The 25,517-nt window shown below is 42.7% G+C and overlaps 1 protein-coding gene across 3 annotated transcripts in view; it reads right to left on the reverse strand.

Moving 5' to 3' along the window:
- Nucleotides 1-25,517, reverse strand: part of LOC128688988 (uncharacterized) — a 197,788-nt gene that overhangs the window by 112,932 nt on the left and 59,339 nt on the right. Inside the window, exon 2 of one of the 3 annotated variants that reach the window (XM_070083024.1) lies at nt 24,658-24,733. The exons of the other annotated variants lie outside the window; for them this stretch is intronic. The gene's annotated coding sequence lies outside the window, so the exon portion shown is untranslated. The remainder of the gene's footprint in view (nt 1-24,657; nt 24,734-25,517) is intronic. 3 annotated transcript variants of the gene reach the window in all.

Here is a 25,517-nt window from a genome sequence, read left to right on the forward strand (position 1 = left end):
GGCTCGTACGTTGGTTTGCGTGCAGCCAGCAGCAACAGCCTGGTTGATCAGGCGCTGATCCACCAGGAGGCCTGGTCACAGACCGGGCCGCGGGGGCGTTGACCCCCGAAACTCTCTCCAGGTAAACTCCAGGTAAGTGACTGTCCATGTTGGTAGGTAAGACACACAGGTAACAGTTAGGCAACTTTATTCCGAAACATTCAGTTCCGTAGTCAGGAACTATCTCAGATAGTTGAGATTAAGACACAAGTGCAACATCTGGGTATCTTTATTGTAAACGTTTCGCCATCCAGTGGCTTTATCAATACAAATTCTAGGACATAACTTGAAGACAGTAGAACTATGTACAGAAGATGAGGTAATCAGTCCCTCAACCTAGGAGTAGGTGCGAAGAGCACCATAGTCGTGGAGATTCTGAAGCAGAAGAAAGGATCCTGGCGCTTATATAGTAACGTCAGGTGTAGCAGACGAGGGCATATTCACTGGTAGGCGGGATTCCCCAGTGGAAGTAGGTCCTTCCCAAAGAGATGGGTTAGTTGTAGTAGTAGTTGTCGTAGCCGTGAAGGTTATGTACATGTCCTCAGAATTAAGACCCCATGATGTTGCAGTGTCTGACAAGTTGTGTACGAATGGTATATAATATCGACAAGATGAGATTAAGACAAGTGCAACATCTGGGTAAGGACCTACTTCCACTGGGGAATCCCGCCTACCAGTGAACATGCCCTCGTCTGCTACACCTGACGTTACTATATAAGCGCCAGGATCCTTTCTTCTGCTTCAGAATCTCCACGACTATGGTGCTCTTCGCACCTACTCCTAGGTTGAGGGACTGATTACCTCATCTTCTGTACATAGTTCTACTGTCTTCAAGTTATGTCCTAGAATTTGTATTGATAAAGCCACTGGATGGCGAAACGTCTACAATAAAGATACCCAGATGTTGCACTTGTGTCTTAATCTCATCTTGTCGGTATTATATACCATTCGTACACATCTCAGATAGGGGGGGAATGGTATGGTGATACCGACAAGATGTGGAAAAAGACACTTATGTACAGTTCAGGACATTTATTAAAGGAAACGTTTCGCCACGAGTGGCTTCTTCAGTCCTAATACAGAGAAAACTAAGAAAACACACATATATATAGTGGTGGGAGTCAGGTGAGGTGAAGCGTGGGTAGAGGTGGTAGTAGTAGTAGTAGTAGTAGTAATGGAACTAAGGAGGTGAGGTTAGAGAGGGACCTGCTGGCATCAAGTAACACCAGTTCCCAGGATGGGTAATATCCTCTTGCTTAATAATTTTGAAATACTGTAACTACCGGACTTTTGCTTTATAGTGTTACTGACAGAAATTAGTGCAGCTTCAATGCATTTTCTCCGTCTTAAGTCGTCTTCTTTAATAACTAGTTTAGCTTCATTGAATTTCATGAGGTGTCCAACATCGTCTCTATGTTGAACACATGCGTTTTTGCGGTCATCATTTCTGCAAGCATTTTTGTGTTCTGCTATCCTAATGTCCAGAGTTCTGGCTGTTTCCCCTACATATACTTTGTCACACCCCCCACATGGTATAGTGTAGATTCCTGCACTTGTGCCAGAATCATGCTTGGGTTTTTGTATCAGGTTCCTAATAGTAGTTGAACAGCTGGTAGATATTTTAGCCAGTTTTCTGTCAAACATTTTTGAAACATTTGTGGCAACGTTGCTGACCGGTAAAACGATGTAACTTGGAGGCTTTTCTTCAATTTGATAGGTGTTGGTCTTGCTGAGGATACGTGTTGCACGTTTCCTGCAGTCACGTATGAAGTGTAGGGGAAAGTGTAGTGAACTAAAAGAGTTGGTGATGTATGTACATTCTTCTTCGAGGAACTGCGGACTGGAAATTCTGTAGGCTCTCAGAAAGAAGCCAATAACTACCCCTCTTTTAGTTCTTGTGTCATGGTGAGAGAAGAAATGTAGAAGATCATTCTTGTAGGTAGGCTTCCGGTAGACTTTAAAAGAAAGTTTGCTTTCCCCTGTGCGTAAGAGAACGTCGAGAAAAGGTAACTGGTTGTCCTTCTCCTCCTCTAGAGTAAATTTAATAGTAGGTTCCAGAGTGTTGATGGTGTTGAGGATGCCCTGTACGTCAAGATTTTTGGGTCATTGTACCCAAAAATCTTGACGTACAGGGCATCCTCAACACCATCAACACTCTGGAACCTACTATTAAATTTACTCTAGAGGAGGAGAAGGACAACCAGTTACCTTTTCTCGACGTTCTCTTACGCACAGGGGAAAGCAAACTTTCTTTTAAAGTCTACCGGAAGCCTACCTACAAGAATGATCTTCTACATTTCTTCTCTCACCATGACACAAGAACTAAAAGAGGGGTAGTTATTGGCTTCTTTCTGAGAGCCTACAGAATTTCCAGTCCGCAGTTCCTCGAAGAAGAATGTACATACATCACCAACTCTTTTAGTTCACTACACTTTCCCCTACACTTCATACGTGACTGCAGGAAACGTGCAACACGTATCCTCAGCAAGACCAACACCTATCAAATTGAAGAAAAGCCTCCAAGTTACATCGTTTTACCGGTCAGCAACGTTGCCACAAATGTTTCAAAAATGTTTGACAGAAAACTGGCTAAAATATCTACCAGCTGTTCAACTACTATTAGGAACCTGATACAAAAACCCAAGCATGATTCTGGCACAAGTGCAGGAATCTACACTATACCATGTGGGGGGTGTGACAAAGTATATGTAGGGGAAACAGCCAGATCTCTGGACATTAGGATAGCAGAACACAAAAATGCTTGCAGAAATGATGACCGCAAAAACGCATGTGTTCAACATAGAGACGATGTTGGACACCTCATGAAATTCAATGAAGCTAAACTAGTTATTAAAGAAGACGACTTAAGACGGAGAAAATGCATTGAAGCTGCACTAATTTCTGTCAGTAACACTATAAAGCAAAAGTCCGGTAGTTACAGTATTTCAAAATTATTAAGCAAGAGGATATTACCCATCCTGGGAACTGGTGTTACTTGATGCCAGCAGGTCCCTCTCTAACCTCACCTCCTTAGTTCCATTACTACTACTACTACTACTACTACCACCTCTACCCACGCTTCACCTCACCTGACTCCCACCACTATATATATGTGTGTTTTCTTAGTTTTCTCTGTATTAGGACTGAAGAAGCCACTCGTGGCGAAACGTTTCCTTTAATAAATGTCCTGAACTGTACATAAGTGTCTTTTTCCACATCTCAGATAGTTCCTGACTATGGAACTGAACTTCTCCAGGCTGAGGGACTGACAACCTCAAATTCTACGACTTCAAGGGTGATGGACTGATTACATCGTCTTCACATCTCTACTGTTCCTGCCTACTTTCTGTATTCGACTGAAGAAGCCTACTGTGTAGGCGAAACGTTTCGGAATAAGGTTGCCTAACTGTTACCTATGTGTCTTACCTACCAACCTGTCGGTATTGTATACCATTTTGATGTTGTTTAGCGCCCAACCTTCCTTCCTGTGTACGGGGGAAGAAAATCGACAAACCCAAGGATAGGTTTAAAAATAGGTTGGATAAATACATGAGTGGGTGTGGGTGGGTGTGAGTTGGACCTGACTAGCTTGTGCTACTAGGTCGGATGCACTGCTCCTCCCTTAAGTGAAGTGTCTGACCTCACTAGGTCAAGGCATTGGCTTAAACCGATGGGAGAATTGTGAGCTGCCTCGCATAGGCCAGTAGGCCTGTTGCAGTGTTCCTTCTTATGTTCTTACGATCCCAACAAGCTGAGGACAAGGACGTAATAACTAAACTGCATCTGTCTCGGAGGAGAATAAACATACAAACACTTAAGATATTTACTAAGAGATGTCTGTAAATATTTACACATGTCTTTTTTCCTGAAGGTGTTCAGGAAGGAAAATGACCCAGATGGAGCAGACAAGATGTGATGCCAGGTACTTTCATTGTCTCTGCCTGCCTATTTTCAGTCCTTGCTCTTAATTAGCCAACATCAATGTACACACATACATGTGGATGAACCTTGGCACAGACATGCACTGGTTATTTAAATGGGGATTCGATCCAAGTTTTTATGGATTCCCTCTCACACAGCTGTCCAGGAGCATATAATTTTATTTCAAACAAACATTTAAAAAACTGATAGAAAAGAACTAGCAAATGAGTTTGAAGAAATCAGAACAGTACATATACAAGAACTAGCCCAGCCACTGACCATCATAATGAAACTTGTCAAGTAAAACATTCAGTAAAGTAACAATACACAACTAATCTGCACATAGAAGAGAGGAGCTTACGACGACGTTTCGGTCCGACTTGGACCATTTACAAAGTTACACTAACCAGAAGTGGAGCAGGACGGCTATATATAGGCAGGAAGAGGTAGTCCTACGTGACTGTCTTGCTGAACAAGTTCTGCCACCTTCCTTCTCCCACTTCCTGAAAACCAACCCACTGGGCACTCCCTTTCCTGATCATGCCCGTCTCCTACTTCAAAAGCTCATTCTTTCTACTAAGTCACAGGTTGAAAATGCCTTCTTTACTTTCCGTCAACGTCAACGTGCTCTCTTTGCGGCTCTACCACAAGATCTCTGTAACCTTCTCTTTACCACTGTCTTTGACACTGCTCGCCTGAATACACAAATTCATTCTAAACAACAGATTAAACTTCAACGTCTCATCTCAGCTAGCCCTTGGTCTAAATTCTCCCTCACTGACTGTTACTAACTTGTCTTCTGTCTCACTCTCTCAGTATGAGCTTGAACTTCTTGGTTTTGGCCTTTCCTTTGCCACTTCACCTGCACCTCGCGCTGGAATTGCCCTGATTAGCTCTTGATTCCTTTCGTCAATCTCACTCCCGTAATCTTCCTGACTTGTCCACTTTTCGTGGCGCTCTCCTTCCTGCTCTTGTTAGTCTGTTTTCTAAGAATCACCACCTTCCGCGCCGTTACCAACTTGCCCTTTCTTCTCTTAAATCCAACACTAACATTATCATACTCTCTTCTGACAAAGGTAATTCGGTAGTTATCCTTGATCGCGAGGATTACCTCCGTAAAGCTGATGTCTTGCTCTTTGACTCGCGTACCTACACTCCTCTCGTTTCCAACCCTCTTGATCGTATCAAGAGAACTTTCAACAAGAAACTAAGGACTCTCTCCGACCTCTGTCCTCCTGACTTTGACCGTGTTCAACGGTTTCGTGTCATCTGTCCCTCTCTTCCCTATTTCTATGACCTTCTCAAAACTCATAAACCTGATATTCCTCTTCGTTCTATCATATCCTCTAGAGGTTCTGTCTCTTATTCTCTTGCTTCTTGGTTGGCCAAAACCCTCACTCCCTTTCTTGGTACTTTTTCTCCTGCCCACCTCAGTCACTCTCAAGACTTCATTGAACGGGTTCGCTCTCTCCCAACCTGCAAGATGCTTAGTCTTGACGTTGAGTCCCTCTTCACCAATGTCCCTCTTGATGATGTCCTTGATTTCCTTAGAGAGAAGGCCCATGAAGGGTTTCTACATCTCCCTATACCTACTGATGTCTTTCTTGATCTTATCCGCCTCTGTGTGGACTCTAATTCCCTTTCCTTCGAAGGGAAATATTATTATCAAACCTTCGGTGTCGCTATGGGCTCTCCTCTCTCTCCTGTCCTTGCTAATCTTTACATGGAATACTTCGAGACTGTTCTTCTTCCTACCATCGATGTGCAACCTTCACTCTGGCTCCGCTATGTGGATGACATCTTTGCTCTGTGGCCTCATGACTCCAGTCTCTTCCAACCTTTTCTTGAAGCTCTTAATAATCTTGCCCCTTCCATTAAGTTTAAAGCTGAATGGGAATCTAATTCCTTGCTTCCTTTCCTTGATGTCCATGTCCACGGCTCAGATACAGGTTTTTCCTTTTCCGTTTACTGAAAACCTATGCACAGTGGCATGTACATTCACTACTTTTCCTATCATGCTTCCCCTGTCAAGAAAAGTGTTCTTATCTCCCTCTTTCTCCATGCCCTCCGCATCTGTGATCCTCAGTTCCTTCCAGCAGAAATTTCCACTCTTCATAATTCGTTTTCCCGTCTTGGCTACCCTTCCCATTTCATAGACTCTGCCCTCTCACGTGCTAAACGTAATTTCTTCTCTCCCAAACTCTCTACTCCTAGGAACTCTTCTGTCCTCTGCCTTCCCTACATTTCCGGTCTTTCTAATCTCAACAATTCTCTCCATCCCTTAGACATCAAGCTTACTTTCCACCAGACTAACACTCTTCGCACTAATCTCGTTCATACCTCTCCTCCCTCTACAGATGTTCCTGGTGTCTACTCTATTTCTTGCTCCTCCTGTCCTCTTCAATACTTTGGAGAAACTGGTCGATCTCTTTCTGACAGACTCAGGGAGCACAAAAATAGTGTTAGGCTTACCGACACTAACAATGTTCTGTTCTGTCACGTCAGAGATCACAGCCATCCTATTGACTGGTCTTCTGCTAAAACTGTCTTCCCTACTTCCAACCCTAACAGTCGCCATCTAGTTGAATCCTCTCTAATACACAACTTTCCTTGTATGAACCTTAGCCCTGGCTTTGTCTCTGTAGATGCCTTCCTCTCCCACTACATTGTAAAATGCTCCAAACTTCAGAACACCAGTGACTTAACGTGATTCCTCATTTTTTCTTTTTCTTTTTTCTTATCCCTCTTCCCCTTTCTTCTTTCCTTTTTCTCCTCTGGGTTGTCTTTCTTCTGTCTCGTGTTTCTGTTCCCCATTATTTCACCACTTCCCCTTTCCCCCACCTCAGTGCACTTGCTCTCCCTCTGTGGGCACCTAGCTCCCTTGCAGTGCTCCCCTTTCTTTGTATTTGACTGGCTCCTCCTCCTTATTCCCCACTACTACTACCTCTTCCTGCCTATATATAGCCGTCCTGCTCCACTTCTGGTTAGTGTGACTTTGTAAATGGTCCAAGTCGGACCGAAACGTCGTCGTAAGCTCCTCTCTTCTATGTGCGGGTTATTTGTGTATCGTTCCAGTCACGGTATTGTGCCTTTTTTGTTATTTAATAAAGTAACAAAATTAGTAAAAATGACGTTGTCACTACTAGGCTATGGCTATGATGTATTTCCGGTACTACAGTCTGTGTGGAGAGTCTAAAGTGTGTGGACACAGGGGCATATTCTAGAAGAGTAAGACACATGTGCAACAGTATCTTTATTGATGACTGAAACGTTTCACCTACGCAGTAGGCTTCTTCAATCAAATACAGAGGAGATTGCACTGGAGGCAGGTGTAGCAGTGAGAAATAGTTTTTGATGTGGTCAGTCCCTCAGCCTGAAGAAGTGTTCAGCTCCATAGTCTGGAACAATTCCTGAAAAAGTCTTAAATTGCTTTTTTAAACGCATGATTTTCATTGTGTATGTGAAATTTCTTAAACTTTCGTGTTTTCATGGTCACTAATGAATATCATAATGAAAACTAGGCACTGATTAAGAAATAAAAAATGTTGCTTATGTCCATGGCTACACCACTGCTTTTGTATTTTTTTTGGGGAGGGGAGAGGGGAGGGGCACATGATTTCTTCAACCTGCCACCAAATGTGATATACCATTCAAAATGATATTCGTTCTGTAAGGGTAACTCCTCTCCTGTCATACAGCTACTGAACCCATAGTGTAATGCTTCAAGATTATTATAATCAAAAAGAAGCACTAAGCCACAAGGGCTATACAGCGCTGCAGGGCAGGGAAGGAAGCGAGGGTATTGGGCGGCAGAAGGGGGGAGGGATGATCAGCAGGTTACAGAAAACAGTGGGGCAGGGGATAGTGCAGGGGTAGAGGGTAGCAAGAGATTGAGGTCGAAAGGGCTGAAGGTATCAGAGTTTGTGAAGTCAGTCAGTTGTTGTCAAAAAGTCAATGAGAGAGTCCAGATGAAAGGTGGGTCCATCAGCGAGAAGGGAAGGTAAAGAGAGAGCAGCGGAGCAAAGACGACGACAGAGGTAAATTCTGCGCCCTCCTTGATAAAGTGGGCAGTCTACCAGAATGTGGCTGACTGATAATGGAACCTGACAATTCTCACAGAGAGGAGCAGGGCGCCTCTCCATGAGATATCCATGAATAAGACGAGTATGGCCAATGTTAAGACGGGAGAGAGTAGTCTCCCAACCTCGACACTGGTGACAAGAAGACGGCCAGTAACCTATACTCGGTTTAATAGATTGAAGTTTGTTACCGAGCAGAGTAGACCAACGTTGCCAACGGGTGTGAAGGTGGGTAGCAAAATAGTCCATAAATGGAATACCTCTATATGAAACTGGTAGGTCATGTACTGCTGACCGAGCAGCAGTGTCTGCCTGTTCATTGCCCTGTACTTCAACATGACCAGGGACCCAACAAAAACAATATCTTTATGCTTGGTAAAGATGCGGCATAGCCAAAGTTGGATATGGAGGACTAAGGGGTGAGGTGAATCAAATTTCTGTATAGCCTGTAAAGCACTAAGGGAATCTGAGACAACCACAGATGATGACACAGGCATAGATGCAATACGGATAAGTGCTGCAAGAATGGCATACAATTCAGCAGTAAAAATACTAGCCGAAGATAGTAAATGCCCTCGTACGACGCTGTCTGGAAACACTGCTGCGAATCCTACACTGTCAGAAGACTTAGAGCCATCTGTGTACACTGCAATGGCATGAGAATGGAAGTGCTCAAGAAAAAGAGAGCGGGAAGCTACCATAGACAGTTGGGCTTTCGAGCAAGGGAGAGAGAAAGAACAGACTCGAACAGCTGGAACTTCCCAGGGGGGTAGGGGGAAAACTGAGATGCTACATGAACATAGAAAGGTGGTAATTGAAGAGAAGACAAGAGCGAATGTAGGTGAAGAGAGAAGGGACAGAGTAAACAGGGGCAGCGAACAAATAAAGAATGTCTACTAGCATCGGTGACCATTCTATAAATGGAAGGATTGCGGGGATCATGAGAGCATACATAGTAGCGAAAGCAATGGGCATCACGGCGATCGGATAAGGATGGAACGTTTGCTTCTGCAAAGAGGCTCTCAACAGGGGAAGAGCGAAAAGCACCAAGGCATAAACGTAATCCTTGGTGATGAATAGGGTTAAGGCTAGAGAGAGTAGAAGGAGAGGCCGCTGAATAGATCTGGTCACCATAATCAAGTTTCGATAAAATGAGGGTGGAATGTAGGCAAAGGAAAGTTCGACGATCAGCTCCCCATGAAAGATGAGCAAGGGTTTTAAGAAGGTTCAGCCAGCTGTGACAAGTTGCCTTCAGAGAGGCAATGTGAGGTTTCCAGGATAGCCTACGGTCAAAGAGGAGGCCCAGAAACCTGACTGTATCACGTTCAGGGATACGGGAGCCATAAAGGTACAAAGGATGATCAGAGATGACAGAGCGTCTAGTGAAAGTAATTTGGTGAGTTTTGGTACTGGAAAATTTAAACCCATGTATGGTGGCCCAATTGGAAACACGGTCGACCGCATGCCGGAGAGAAACTGTAATGAGGTGTCAGTCAGCGCCTACACAGGCAATAGCGAAGTCATCAACATAGAGTGATGACCAAATATTTGATGGAAGACTAGAGGCCAAATCATTTATAGCAAGGAGAAAAAGTGTTGTGCTCAGAACACATCCCTGGGGGACACCTTCAGCTTGGATAAAGTCCGGGGAGAGCACATTATTAACCTGAACACGGAAATGTCTGTCATTTAAAAAGTTCTTAAGGAAGGATGGTAGATTGCCTCGGAGGCCTAAGGAGTGGGCTTGGGCCAAAATATTATACCTCCAAGTTGTGTCATATGCCTTCTCAAGGTCAAAAAATATGGCAATAACCGAGTGGTTATTCACAAGGGCATTACGAACATACGTATCCAAGCGTAGTAAGGGGTCTATGGTAGAATGGCCCTTATGAAAGCCATATTGACGAGTGGAGACTGTTGTCTCTAAATACCACACTAAACGTCTATTTACCAGGCGTTCCATCACTTTGCAAACTGCACTGATAAGAGCAATGGGACGATAGTGGGAGGCTTCATGTCCCGTAGTACCCAGTTTACGGAAAGGGAGAACAATGGCAGATTTCCACAGCTGTGGAAGAACTCCTTGTGACCAAATAAGATTGAAAAGGCGTAATAGGACTGCAAGGGCTGACTGATGTAAATGTTGTAGCATAGGAATATGAATGTCGTTGGGCCAAGCTGCTGATGATCGGCAAGCTGAGTGTGTTGCCTCCAGTTCTTGAAGTGTAAAAGGCACATTATACTGTTCTTCTCTGAGAGAAGAAAAGTCCAAGGGTGCTAATTCTCTGGCAGACTTTGAGGAAAGAAACGAGGGGCATAGATGGAGCCCCTGAGAAATACGGACCAGATGATTGCCAATTTCACTGGCAACATCTAGTGGGTTTGCTATATCAACACCGGCAACCCGCAGAACAGGAGCCGGGTCAGGAGAATATTTACCACTCAGTTTTCGTACTTTTTTCCAGACTGCACTCAGAGGAAGCAGAGGTGATGGTGGAGACATAATCTCGCCAGCAAGTGTGTTTAGCGTCACGGATGACACGGGGAGCGATCGCACACTTCTGCTTAAAATCAAGAAGTCTCTCCGTGGTTCTATTGTACCGGTACCTGCCCCACACAGCGCGTTTCAAACATACTGCACGAGCACAAGCAGAAGACCACCAAGGCACGCATTTCTGAGAATGCCTGCCCGAAGTTTGGGGTATAGAATGAAGCTGCGGTTAAAACAGAAGGCGAGAAGAGGTGTAAAAGCTCATCAATGGAGGACGAAGAAGGAACCTCACTAAAAACAGTTAGTTGTGAGTAAAGGTTCCAATTTGCCTAATCAAATTGCCAGCATGGGATACGAAGAGGTGGTGAATATGAAGGGGAAGTAAGAATGATTGGGAAATGATCGCTGTCATGTAAATCCGGGAGAACAGACCAGGTGAAGTCTAATGCAGCAGAGGAAGAGCAGACAGAGATCGATGCAACAGTGTGAGTCCAAGGATCAAAATGGGTGCGAGTACCTGTGTTTAAAACATGGAGAGGGTGGGTAGCAAGAAAAGCCTTTAACTGAATGCCACGGGAATCACAGTGAGACCCCCCCCCCCCCGAGGAAATGATGGGCATTAAAAATCGCCAAGTAACAGAAGCGGTGGCGGTAATGATGAAACAAGGCAATATCCAGGATAGATAATGCCTGAGGAGAGAGATAAAGAACAGAGCATATACCACCTATGCAAGTGGATACAGGCTACTGTGTAATGCAGTGAAGTACGAACAAATAGCTGATGGTACGGAATATCAGTGTGTAGAAGAAGGGGACTTTCATTCAATGTTCCATCAGGAAAAGGATCTGAAGAATACAATAAATTATAGCCTGAGATGGGATAGATAACAGCAGTGTAATTTTGGTTCCTGTAAGCAAACACCAACAGGGGAAAACTGGGAGAGTAACATCTGAAGCTCACCCCGATTACCCCTGAGGCCGCGTATATTCCACTGTAAATAGGCCATGATTGGCAATGATAAAGATATCTGAAATCCGAAGGTAAGGGTTCCTACGGACTAGAGGGGATAGAAAAGTCCACATGCGGTGGCAGCGGAAAATGTTCAAGCAGCAAAGGAACGGTGCGCTGCGAAGAAAGGAACTACGCAGATGGAGGAGAGGAGAGTGAAGGAACAGAGGGTTGATCAGTGTCCATTGATGGTTTGGTCTCTGCAATATATTCAGAGATTGCTTCAAGTGTTTCGGAATTCAAAGACGCAGTATGGGAGACAATATTGGAGATGGAAGGGAGAGGATGAGTAAAGATTGGAACTGTAATGGACTGTACCAAGGTAGGGGGGGGGCGAAAGGGTGGCGTGAACTAGAGAAGAAGCGTGGAAGGGGACAGAAGAGGCAGAAACCTGGGAGGTGGCAGAAGAGGAAGAAACTTGGGAGGGAACAGGGGAGGAAGGTACAGTACGAGGAGGGTGAACCTCTACACTTGTAACAGAGCCAGTGAGAGGGGAAGAACCAGGTACAGAGACAGGGAAGGTAAAATGAGGAGGTGGAAGAAGGGAAGGAGGGGTTAAAGGAGCTTTTTTTGACTTCTGAAAAGTAGAGGGACGATTAGGAGGATGTGTTGTATGAGATCTCGTCGATACTAAGGCTTGTGAGGGAGAGCACGAAGAAGCGAGAATAGACCGAGGCATTGAAGTAGGGACATCTGAACCCAGGACAGCAAAAGAATTAGATACAGGAGTGACTATGGGAGGGGTAACCACAGAGGAGGCTGCAGAAGATGGGACCCCAGAAGTGGGGGGATGTTTTGAAACACGGGAATAAGAAACATGGGGTAGTCTCCCTTGGAGGCAGAGATGAGAAACTGCCATGGCATAAGGGAGACCTTCTGCTTCTTTGAGGTAACGGATTTCCCACTCATTTAAGTAGACTTGGCAATGGCGAGAGTACGAAGGGCGAGCCTCATGACAATTAAGGCAAGAGGGAGGTCGATTGCAAGACATATTAGAATGGTCATCGGCACCACAGACTGGGCGTTCGGCTATAGATCTGCAATATTTCACTGGATGGCCAAATCGCCAGCAATTTCTACACTGTTGTGGTGTAGGGATCACCTTTCGAACTTGTAACCAATGTCTTGCTACATAAACCGAGGATGGGAGTTCACGGCTGTCAAAAGTTAAACGAGCTACATTGCTAGGGTATCGTCTCCACCCGCGGGCAGGAAGAACATAAGTGTCTACCTTGAGGATTGGGAGATCTTGGAGTTCCAGCTGTTCAAGAATGTCATTGCCACATGTCTGGAAATTTTGAACTATGGTATGGGGCAGAATGACGGTACCACTACAAGAATTGAGGGAATGATGTTTTTCAATAGTGACAGGAACAGTATCGACATGGGAAAGAAGAGAAAGATCATGAGCTTGGGTAGCATTCTGGACAGTGATGATGCGCGTACCGCTCTTAAGAGCATGAAAAGAAATATCTTTACCAACATGGTGTAGGAGTGCCTTGCCAATACTATGGTCAGAAAGATAGGCAATAGAGGAAGTCGGTCGTAAAGTGAAGAATTTAGTCCATTGTGCATTCTGAAACCGAGCGTGGAAAGGGAGTGCATGATGTGTCGATTTTTTCTGAGAAGAACGAGAAGGTGGAGAAGTATCATCTGCAGGTAACTGTCATTGGCATTTAGGAGTGGGACCAGAGTTGGTCCGACATGGAACGGGCCGGCGATTCGAAAATTGCCGCACCGTAGAGGGAGAGGCCGGAAGCATAGTCAAAGGAGAGCAGAGGTCAGATAAATCGAAGGAGTCAGTCGAGACCTCAGTACCTGAAGCGGGTGAGGAAACAGCACCAGCAAAAGGTACATAGGCATTAGGAGTGTCCGAAGAGTGGTCCAAAGACGAGGCGGGGTCAGAACGGGGTGCGATATCAAGAAGGGGCCTGGGGGTAGCAGGTTCATGGACTAGGGCTTCCATGGTTAGGTTACTTCTTTCTTTTTGTTTTTAAGAAAAAAAGAAAGAAGAAAAGAAAATAAAAATAAAAAAGAATAAAAAAAAAGGGGGGACTGGGGAGGGATAGTTCCTGGGAGGAATGAAAGGGCCAGAAATCTCCCTCCACACCCAAGAGGACCTCAGCACCACAAGTAGTGCAGATGCGGCATGGAACCCATGCCATACCCTACCCATCATGCCAGTAAACCAGCAATCCGGGATAGCAACCTCACATCTGATGAGCTACCTCGGTGGACAAAAGAGAGGGCGGCCGGATATCCACCACAAAGCATACCTCCTTTGGCCACCACCCCCGGAATCCGAAAGGCAGCCTCCAGAGATACACCCATCACCCGAAAGATACCCAAAGCCACTCCCCGGGAGACCGGAGAGGGATTGGGACATCCCCAGGCGATCCAGATTCCACGGCAAACTACACCACCACCAAGAACCTCAACGGAATGGGATGGACCCCAGTACCCTTTCCCCTACCCAGGAACTAGTGTGCCTGTAAAAAAAAGGGCAAAAAGAGGAAGGGTAATAGGGAGAGGTGGGAGGAGGAGGAGGAAAAGAAAAAGGGAGGATGGGGAGGATGGGATAAGGGAGGGGGGATTGGGGGGTAATTAGGTTCGATCTGAGGAAGGAGACCAACAGGTCTAATTCCTTAGACCAAGAGCCTCTTCACCATGCCAAGGAGCCCCCCTTGAAGAGGAATGCTTCAAGAAATCTACACCATCCTACTGATGTCTTTCCATGTTTGCGTAATCTTCTGCAACCTTCATCTACATGCCTGGGGTGGGTGTTACCCCTAGTTACACCTAGATATTTAAAGTTGGGGGTCAAACCCTCCACTGTTTTTTTTTTAGTCGAGTTTTAAGAGGTTCACCAATATTGCACACTGGACTGAAGACCTAATGGGCGCAACGCTGCTAATAACCACTGACTACATTACATACATCACTTGCTGCAACCTGCCGTTCCCCAAATATAGGAATGTAGATAAGTGGTTCAGAGAACCAATAGGATGACGAATTGGACACTCGTGCAACACTTGGGTATCTTTACTGTCGAAATGTTTCTCCAACCAGTGGCTTCCTCAGTCCAATACTGAGGTGAAACGTTTCCACAATAAAGATACCCAAGTGTTGCACAAGTGTCTAATTCATGGCCCAAATATTGGGCCTGGGTACCGGACAGCTATCATCCACTCCCCGACCCTAGAGGCGAAATCACTGAGCCCCAGTCATTGGGTAAATTTTCAAGTCTTTTGCTATCTGCTGTTCCCATGTACAAATGCACCGCCACTTTTATATTACAGACCCCTCCGAGGAGCTACTGTATAACTAAGCAGTCTCGGGACAGTTTTCTGACGAAAATACCCCCAAAAGTCTCCCATTTTATGCTAACACATTCCACTACCCTGTGTGTGGAACTCATCCTATACGATGGGTGTGTAAGGTAAATGAGTTAAGTTTTACTGTACTCATGTAAAATGGGTACAGTAAAGCCCATTTTGATAACAGAAAAACAGGTTCTGCAGTGGCATCAAATCAGGCTTCTACAATGATGATGATGAATCAGGTTGATTAATGTGCAAGTTGTGAAATTGTGTACACTTTCATGCATTACATATACAGCAGTGCTGCGTTTCCTTGCCTCAGGTTTTACTGTTTATCTAGCAGAAAGAGAATAAATGGGTGCGGCCTATTCTCTAAATAGCAGAACGCAGATGTTGTATACACAGACTTTGCAAAAGCCTTGACAAGTGTGACCATGGTGTAATAGCGCACAAAATGTGTTCTAAAGGGACAACTGGCAAAGTGGGTAGATGGAGCTCCAACTTTTTGATCAATCGAACAGTAGTGGTAAACCGACTTAAGTAGGAAACCGACATAGTGAAAAGCTCTGTTCCACAAGGCACAGTACTCACCCCATCCTGTTCCTCATCCTCATATCAGACATGTTCCAGAGATGTAAACCATAGCACCGTGTCATCCTTTGCAGACGATACCAGGAATTGCATGAGACTGTCATCAACTGAGGATATGGTAAATTTCCAGATATAAACCAAGTTTTCCAATGGGCAACGGAAAACATTATGATGTTCAATGAGTGAAAATTCTAACTAATCCGTTATGGAGAACTGGAGGAAATGGCTAGAACCGAGTATACTACAAACTCTAATCACATAATAGAGCGGAAAAATAATGTGAAGGACCTGAGTGGTGATGTCTGAGGATCTCACTTTCAAGGATCACAACAGTGCCACTTTCACATCTGCGAGGAAAATGATAGGATGGATAATAAGAACGTTCAAAACAAGAGATGCCGAGCCAGTGATGATCCTTTTTAAATCACTTGTTCTCTCTAGGTTGGAATACTGTTGTACATTAACATCTCCATTCAAGGCAGGTGAAATTGCAGATCTAGAGAATGTACAGAGATCCTTTACTGCACGTATAAGTTTCATCAAACACATTAACTACTGGGAATGCTTGGAAGCACTTGATTTGTACTCACTGGAACACAGGCGAGAGAGATAACATCGTAATGTACACCTGGAAAATCCTAGAGGGACTGGTCCCAAATCTGCACACACAAATCACTCCCTACCAAAGCAAAAGACTGGACAGACAGTGCAATATACCCCTAATGAAAAGTAGGGGCGCCATCGGTACACTAGGAGAAAACACAAGTGTCAGGGGCCCAAGACTCAACAGCCTCCTACCAGGCATAAGGGGAATTACCAAAGATCCCTGGCTGCCTTCAAGAAGGAGCTGGACAGATACCTAAAGTCAGTATCTGACCACCCAGGCTGTGGTTCGCACGTTGGACTACATGCGGCTAGCAGTAACAGCTTGGTTGATCAGGCCCTGATCCATTGGGAGGCCTGTTCTAGGAGTGGGCCGTGGGGGCGTTGATCCCCGGAACTCCCTCCAGGTAGCAACAGTGAAATACTGTTAAGACAGTCAAATGCGTGACTGATTAACGAGCCTAAAGATTATCTAACATAATTCACGACATGGTAAAAACACGATTGCAAACAAATCAGGGAACGGGTGGGGCTTGAACCCATGACAAGCCGCACCCACTCCTTGATTTTATTATCTGACATAAATCTTTATCCTGCGCTCTGTGGGTGACTGTTGTTTGTTCTCGCGTCAGCATTTTATCTTTTTTATCTTTGATCTCATCACTTGCTGTCGTGGTATGTTATGGCTGGTTAATTTCTAGTGATGCAATCTAAACTAAATAAGGAAAATCGAAAAATTTGCTGCAAACTGTAGGTGAAACGACCAGAATTTGTGAGGCTGGGTTGCTAGGTGTCAGCTGTGTTATGGATCGCATCCTGGATGAGATCAATACATCCGTGGACTAACAATAATAATAAGTCTATTTCTACAAGTATACGATACAACGTATACAGACCTAGCTGACATCAATTACATAGAAAGCCCCTTGCTATGCATAGCATTTCGAGCAAATTATGTCCCTAGGATGCGATCCACACCAGTCAGCTAACACCCAGGTACCTAGTTACTGCTAGGGGGACAGGGACAGCATGTGTCGTAAGAGAACACATCCCTAATGTTTTCCCCCGTACCGGGGGATCGAACCATGGACCTGCTACACCGGCTCGCTTTCTTCAGTTATCCTGTTACTAATCCTTTGGTTTGACATTCTAAATAAAGTAATAGTCGTCGTCTGTGTCCTCTTTCTTCCCACTAACATTCTTTTTATTGCTCAGTTCACTACAAAAGTCTCGGCAGTTCGAAGCTGCCCAAATAAGACTTACCTCACCATTTTCACAGCCAGGATGAGTGATGCTGTAGTTGGCTGTGCATCCCAGGCTCAAGTATGTAAGCGGTAGAGCAAACAAACACGCATGATTACAGACGTCACAAAATCTATAAGCTGTAGTCTCTTGTAAATGTCTTTTACTATTATTTAACGGTACGGTTGGAAAACAGGACGTGTTTCCATAAGACACCTGCTGTCCCTGTCTCTGTTCACCCATCAGTTTCAAATGGGTACCTGGATGTTAGTCGACTGGTGTGGGGTCGCATCCTGGGACAAAAACTGACATAATTTACCCGAAATGCTCTGCATAACAAGTGGGCTTTCTATATGGTAGTATGTCATTGATGTACATGGTATACAGGCCAAGCTGACATGTAATAAATAAAGATATTATTATTATTATAGGACCACACAGCCTACCATCATCTCCGAATATATTACAAAGAGCAACAGCTATTAACTAGCACACTCGTCACACAGGAAGCTGTTTCCTGCACTCTTATTGTAGCAAAAGCGTCATAACCTGTTGCTTGGGTATGCAGTGCGCAGCGCTTGACGATAAATTTTTAATCGGTTGTCATGCTGTTCCATTTTCTTGCGCGAACACTGGAAGAAAAAAAAACTCATAACACGTGGAACATTCGTCCTCTTTCAGACGGTAAAGAGTTTCTTTGATGCAATTAGGAAAAATGCTGTTGAAATTCATACAAGGAAAGATCGAACATGGGAGCAGCAAGTACAGGCAGGCTCATTGTCTGTTTTCTCAGCAAGGCCCTGCATCAGTGCTTCCTCGGCTCTCAGACTAGGCTGCTTCAATTGGAAAGGGGAACACAACGAAGCTAAGAAATGTGGAATCAGATACAAGGATACCCCAGGTGTTGCACATGTGTCTGATTTTCCAAACTGGTCGGTACTGTTTACCATCACTGTATGAACTAACAGCTCTCTGGGGTTCACGAATAAGACGTGTGATAATGCTTAAAATTATGTATTATTTCATCACTGTCCCAATTAATATGCACACTACTATACTACTGTGGATAGTAGTAGTGCTACTGGCAGTACTAATACTAACAGTAGTACTAGTATTAATACTAATAGCAGTACTATTAGTACTAGTACTAACAGTCGTGGCAGTACTAATATTAGTACTAGTACTAATAGTCGTGGCAGTACTAATATTAGTACTAGTACTAATAGTCGTGGCAGTACTAATAGTACTAGTACTAACAGTCGTAGCAGTACTAATAGTACTAGTACTAACAGTCGTAGCAGTACTAATAGTAGTACTGGTACTAACAGTCGTAGCAGTACTAATAGTAGTACTAGTACTAACAGTCGTAGCAGTACTAATAGTAGTACTGGTACTAACAGTCGTAGCAGTACTAATAGTAGTACTAGTACTAACAGTCGTAGCAGTACTAATAGTAGTACTAGTACTAACAGTCGTAGCAGTACTAATAGTAGTACTAGTACTAACAGTCGTAGCAGTACTAATAGTACTAGTACTAACAGTCGTAGCAGTACTAATAGTCGCAGTAGTACTAGTACTAATAGTCGCAGTAGTACTAGTACTAATAGTCGCAGTAGTACTAGTACTAATAGTCGCAGTAGTACTAGTACTAATAGTCGCAGTAGTACTAGTACTAATAGTCGCAGTAGTACTAGTACTAATAGTACTAGTACTAGTACTAATAGTACTAGTACTAATAGTACTAGTACTAAGTCGTACTACTAATAGTACTAGTACTAAGTCGTACTACTAAGAGTACTAGTACTAAGTCGTACTACTAAGAGTACTAGTACTAATAGTCTTAGCAGTGCTAACAGTACTAGTAGTACTAGCTGTACTAGCAGTGCTAACAGTACTAACTGTACTAGCAGTACTAATAGTACTAACTGTACTAGCAGCACTAATAGTACTAACTGTACTAGCAGTACTAATAGTACTAACTGTACTAGCAGTACTAATAGTACTAACTGTACTAGCAGTACTAATAGTACTAACTGTACTAGCAGTACTAATAGTACTAACTGTACTAGCAGTACTAATAGTCGTAGCAGTACTAATAGTACTAGTACTAATAGTCGTAGCAGTACTAATAGTACTAGTACTAATAGTCGTAGCAGTACTAATAGTACTAGTACTAATAGTCGTAGCAGTACTAATAGTACTAGTACTAATAGTGGTAGCAGTACTAATAGCAGTACTAATAGTACTAGTACTAATAGTCGTAGCAGTACTAATAGTACTAGTACTAATAGTCGTAGCAGTACTAATAGTACTAGTACTAATAGTGGTAGCAGTACTAATGGTACTAATACTAAGACGTACTAATAGTAATAGTACTAATAGTCGTAGCAGTACTAATAGTACTAGTACTTATAGTCGTACTAATAGTACCAGTAGTACTAACTGCACTAGCAGTGCTAATAGTACTAACTGTACTAGCAGTACTAATAGTACTAACTGTACTAGCAGTACTAATAGTACTAACTGTACTAGCAGTACTAACTGTACTAGCAGTACTAATAGTGCTAACTGTACTAGCAGTACTAATTGTACTAACTGTACTAATAGTACTAACTGTACTAGCAGTACTAATAATACTAACTGTACTAGCAGTACTAATAATACTAACTGTACTAGCAGTACTAATAATACTAACTGTACTAGCAGTACTAATAATACTAACTGTACTAGCAGTACTAACAGTACAAGTAGCAGTGCTAGTATTACTGGTAGTACTACCTACAGCGATTCTATTATGATTTTATATCTCACTCTAATACCTACTATATATACCCTCTTGTGTCCCTGTATTGTTTGTAACGATTTGACAATGTCGCATTAGTTGGACATGTGCCCCTTTACTTAACATTGTTGGTAATTCTAGCAACATTAGTACCATAATGAGTGGTGTTCTTACACTGGCACCTGTGTCAGTAAAAGTTACCCAGGCTCCGCGTACCACTGTGGTGTGCACGGTTTACTGCTACTGACCGTCTTACGTTCATTTGGCAGTTTAATTTACAGGCCAAGAGCTGTTATCCTACCTAAGTAAGTTTATTCAGGTGTACACAAATACAGTTACATAGATTATCATGGAAAGCAGTGTATGTGTAGAGAACCTAGAATAACCCAAAAAAGTCAAATCGACTTATTTCCATTGGGTCCTTATTCATTTCAAAGCCTAGCCATATATATGGTATACAACCACTCTCCCTGGACGCCAACCAGGACAGCCAAATTCAAATTTATATTTCTTTATATGCTATATAAGGATAATATAGTTCGCGTATAATTAAACAAGTGTTAGATACAAAAGAAAGCCACTAGTATGTAAATACATTTCGGGAATTTCTTGCTAACTCAAAGGTTTACTGATTGGTGAACAGGGGCAACAGGTGTGAGTGCACTTTACAAAACTTCTCTACTCGCCCGATTCGTACAGTCATCAGGAAGAACAGCTAGCGGTGAGCCAGCAGCTACAACTCCCTACTTCACCTCACCCCTGAATGCAAACCTACGCCAGTGACTGCTGTAACTTAGCCTGACGCCCATCAATCACCAGTTGCCGCTGTATCTGCTTAGGACCAGTGATGACATTATTATTGCATACCGAGTGAATCCTTGATAATGATCGTGTAAACAGTATTGACGCTCGTTCTGGGGCTGGTGAGGATGATACCGTGACGGTCAAATTTCTGACTGCTAGGACTGAAGACCACTGTTCTAAACTTTGCAGGCAGTCTTAAGGCTAATTTCATGTTTGTTCGACAGTAATGGTTGTAGTACTTTATAGAAGCACAAATTTGGTCTCATGTTCAGTATACACCACTCTCTTGGATGGCATTTACCCATCTTATCTGCCACTCCAAGAAGGGTTAGAGGACCGCTCAAGACGCTTCACAAGACTGATTCATAGTCAGTAACATCAATAGAGTACCTTTATACCTTTGAAGAATTTCGAGAGTATATCTACTTTCTGAGCCCGGCCATGGGCCAGGCTCGTCTGGTGCTCGCCTGGTCAACCAGGCTGTTGCTGCTGGAGGCCCACTGCCCCACATATCCATCACAGCCTGGTTAATCTGGCATCTGGTGAAGATGCTTGTCTAGTTTCCTCTTGAAGGCTTCAACACTTGTTCCAGCAGTGTTTCTGATATCTTCTGGTAAGATGTTGAAAAGTCTGGGACCCCAGATATTGATACAATGTTCCCTTATTGTCCCCACCACACCCCTGCTCTTCACTGGGTTTATTTTACACTTCCTCCCATATCTCTCACTCCAAGCCCTCGAGTACCTTCCAGGTATATATTATCATGTACCTCTCTCTCCTCCGCTCCAATGAGTACATGTTTAAGACTTGCAGGCATTCCCAGTAGTTTAGGTGCTTTACTGGCTCAATGTGAGCCGTAAACGATCTCTGTATTTGTTCCAGCTCCGATATTTCTCCTGCCCTGAACGGGGCCGTCAGCACTGAGCAATATTCTAAGTGAGGGAGCACTAGTGATTTGAAGAGTGTCACCATCGGCATTGTTTCCCTTGTTTTGAAAGTTCTCAATACCCACCCAGTCATCTTCCTGGCTGTTCCTGTAAGAGGTGCTACCTTGTTGAAGGACTCTTAATCCAATGAACTGAAGTTATTCTACCCTCGAATAAAACATTATCACCTACCAGGCGCTGTTTGATCCTTATAGGTTTAGTAATGATCCATGAACGCAATACTACCACAACTAATAATAAACTGTAATTTGGTCAAAGTGTGATCTGAGACAGGTATCCCCTTATTGCATAACCACAGTCCCCTATACCTCAACATGTGATGTATTTCAGCTGGGCTTGTGAGGTCTCTAGGGAGACCTAATTATATGGTCACCTTGCCTTGGCAAGTGGCTAAGCAGCCACACCTTTTCGGCTTAAGTATCAGCTCCTTTGTTCGTCACTGGCATCAGATCTCGGCATCAGGTCGTACACGTGGTGCACACCTCACTGTGGAGGGTGCTTGGACCACCATATAAGCCCAAGGAAGAAAATGATCGGGAGACTTCGAGCAGAGCGGCTGCTGTGTGCAGAGCTCTGAGCAGGGAGAGTCAAGCAGAGCTGCAGTGTGGGGAAGAGCTCTGATCTGACGGGGCTCTCTGTTGGCGACATTGGGCAGAGTACTGGCTTGGAGCAGTACTCGTGCTGTATAGGTCTTGGGACCTGTGGCTTAGTTCCTGTGGTGAACTGTCCTCTGAGATATATTGTAAGTTATATTCATTTTGGTCAAGTTGATTGTATTCCCTGTGTCACTGCTTATACATACCACCCCATTTATCTAAACACAATAATGTACTCCTGTTCCCAAATATATTATTGTACAAAGATTTAATAATAAACTGTGTTTGAGTAGAATAGTAATATTCACTGTCCCCGTTATTTGCTCTTTTATTCATTGTTTTATTTCAAGTAGTGAGAGGGTGAGTAGTGTGGTGGGTAGAGTAATGAGAGGTGAAGGTGTAGTCACCAGTGACCTCACATTACCTACCGCTCGCCGCTAATCACTCGACCCAGACTCTCCTGCCTACTCCCTCCGATTACTCACATATTCCCCAGTCATGCTTACGTTACAATACCCCAGTACAAGACAAACGCAGGCGAATGGAATAGCGCAATGTGTGGCACAAGTTTGTAATGCAGTTAAGTCAGCACTGAAGATTTGAAGATAATCAGAAGACAGATTCACAAGGAATCTGCTTCAATAAACAACCCAGATCTAATTCAAACTTTATATTAGGAAACACCAACTTTGAAGCTAAAATGAAGACTCTTGCTATCTCAGCGAGACCTGTCCTAAAAATAGGAAAGCCTATTCATTAAATTTATAAACACCCTAAAACATTGACTTCTTTCAAGTTACCTACAATTCCACAAGAAAAAAACTGAATATTTATTTAGAAAATCCAAGTTAATAAAATAGCTTTAAAATGGCAAACTGACAGCCACATTTCCCAAAATTAACAGAAAAATGCTTTCAATTAAGATACACTAGCATTAAGGATTTGAAGCCTACCAGAAGATGCATTATCTAGTTATTAAATGGGAAACAATGTATTCAGGAAATTTGGCAAATTGAAAATTACACTTCTTAAACTGAACGTCAAGCTTTCTTTTAATAAAACCCATCAATGGTGGAAGTTTGAAGCTTATCGAAACAGGCTTTCTCCAGTAATTGATATGATTCCAACGATTTTAACTTTTTTTTAATGTCAGTAAAATTTCAAATTAGGACCTACTGAGACTTGAATTTACGGGGTGAGTGTCATTCTTCTGGCGAGTCCATCAACATTAAGAGGCACGTAAGTTCCTGTGTCTTCTAATAACATGTTCATTTTTCCACTATAGTCTACCTTGTCCATAATTACTATCACATTTGCTTTGTTTCGTAAGGTAAAGTCCAGGATTTTTCCTTAATTCATGGTATAACTTAAATCTTTGATGACAATTGTGTTGCAGAGGTCTGAGCAAAGATTTAAGTTATACCATGAATTAAGAAAAGATCCTGGACTTCACCTTACGAAACAAAGCAAATTCGATAGTAATTATTGACAAGGTAGATTATAGTGAAAAAATGAATATGTTATTAGAAGACGGGAAAACTTACGTGGCTCATATGGTTTTCAAGGCCATAGGACTGAAGAAGCCACTCGTGGCGAAACGTTTCCTTTAATAAATGTCCTGAACTGTACATAAGTGTCTTTTTCCACATTGAGGATTGGGTTGGGAAAATGTTTCATTAGCGGGATGAATTGTAAAGGACCTGCAGAGCATGGGCCAACAGGCCTGCTGCAGTGGTCCTCCTTTCTTATGTTCTTATGTTAAGACGAGACTCTTTACTGAATGAAAATTAATATCACTGTTTAATAAAATTGGCAAAAATGGAACTCTTGAAACCTAATAACAATGCTAGCTTTGATAAATTATACAGGTGCAACACTTGGGTATCGTTATTCATAAAACGTTTTGCCGCACAGTGGATTCATCAGTCCAATACAAAAGAAGAATTGTGAAGATTAGAAGGAGTTTGAGGAAATCAACTCCAGGCCTGTCAGCCTGGAGTTGATGTAATCAGTCCATGTTTGAAAAGATTGTAATCAGCCTGGACTGATTACATTAACTCCAGGTCGAGGGACTGATTACCTTAAACTCCTTTTAATCTTCACCATTCTTTGTTGTAGTGGACTGATAAAGCCATTGTGTGGGGAAACGTTTCCTCAATAAAGATACCCAAGTGATGTACAAGTGTCTAATTTATCAACTTGTCACTTTGAACCATTTACCTACAATACTAACCTTGTTTTCTAGGCGAGTACAGTTAGGAAGCGCGTCTGTCTGGATCTCAGCAAACTGAGGATCAAGCCTCCACTTCCTGCGATGAATGGTCCGCTTGAATTTAGAGCTTAACGTGAATTGTATTATATTGGGAAACTCACTAGGGATGAAAATTTGAAGCCATCAGAAGAGGTATTCTCTAGATATTACAAATTCCACGTCTGATAAAAAAAAAAATCACTGACAAATTTGCCCGCACACAAACTAATGTCAATGGCCAGTATCCTGGCTGTAAGACGCATCAGCCAGTAAAAATTAAAGCGTTCAGAAGAGCTAGAATATATATATATATATATATATATATATATATATATATATATATATATATATATATATATATATATATATATATATATATATATATATATGTCGTGCCGAATATGTAAAACTGGTCAATTAGGAAGAACTCGTTTAAAATTAAGTCCTTTCCAAAATTTTCTCTTATACGTTTAAAGATACATTTTTTTCATTAATGTTAATATAAAATTTTTTAATTTTGCAGCAAAAGAATCTTAGAAAACTTACCTAACCTTATTATAACAAAAGCAATTTATTTTAGCCAAACCCAATTAAATATATTTTAGAATTGGTTACAATAATTTAATACTAAACAAACACAATGAAATATATTTTTTTCGTTAGGTCAGGAATGATTCTGGCGAAATTATTGCATACACAAATTTTCACTTGTACTATATGGCAAGATGAGCGTTGCTCATATATATATATATATAATTATGCCTATTCGGCACGATATATATATATATATATATATATATATATATATATATATATATATATATATATATATATGCAAAACA

The sequence above is a fragment of the Cherax quadricarinatus genome, chromosome 1 (assembly GCF_038502225.1).
Source record: "Cherax quadricarinatus isolate ZL_2023a chromosome 1, ASM3850222v1, whole genome shotgun sequence".
NCBI lineage: Eukaryota > Metazoa > Arthropoda > Malacostraca > Decapoda > Parastacidae > Cherax > Cherax quadricarinatus.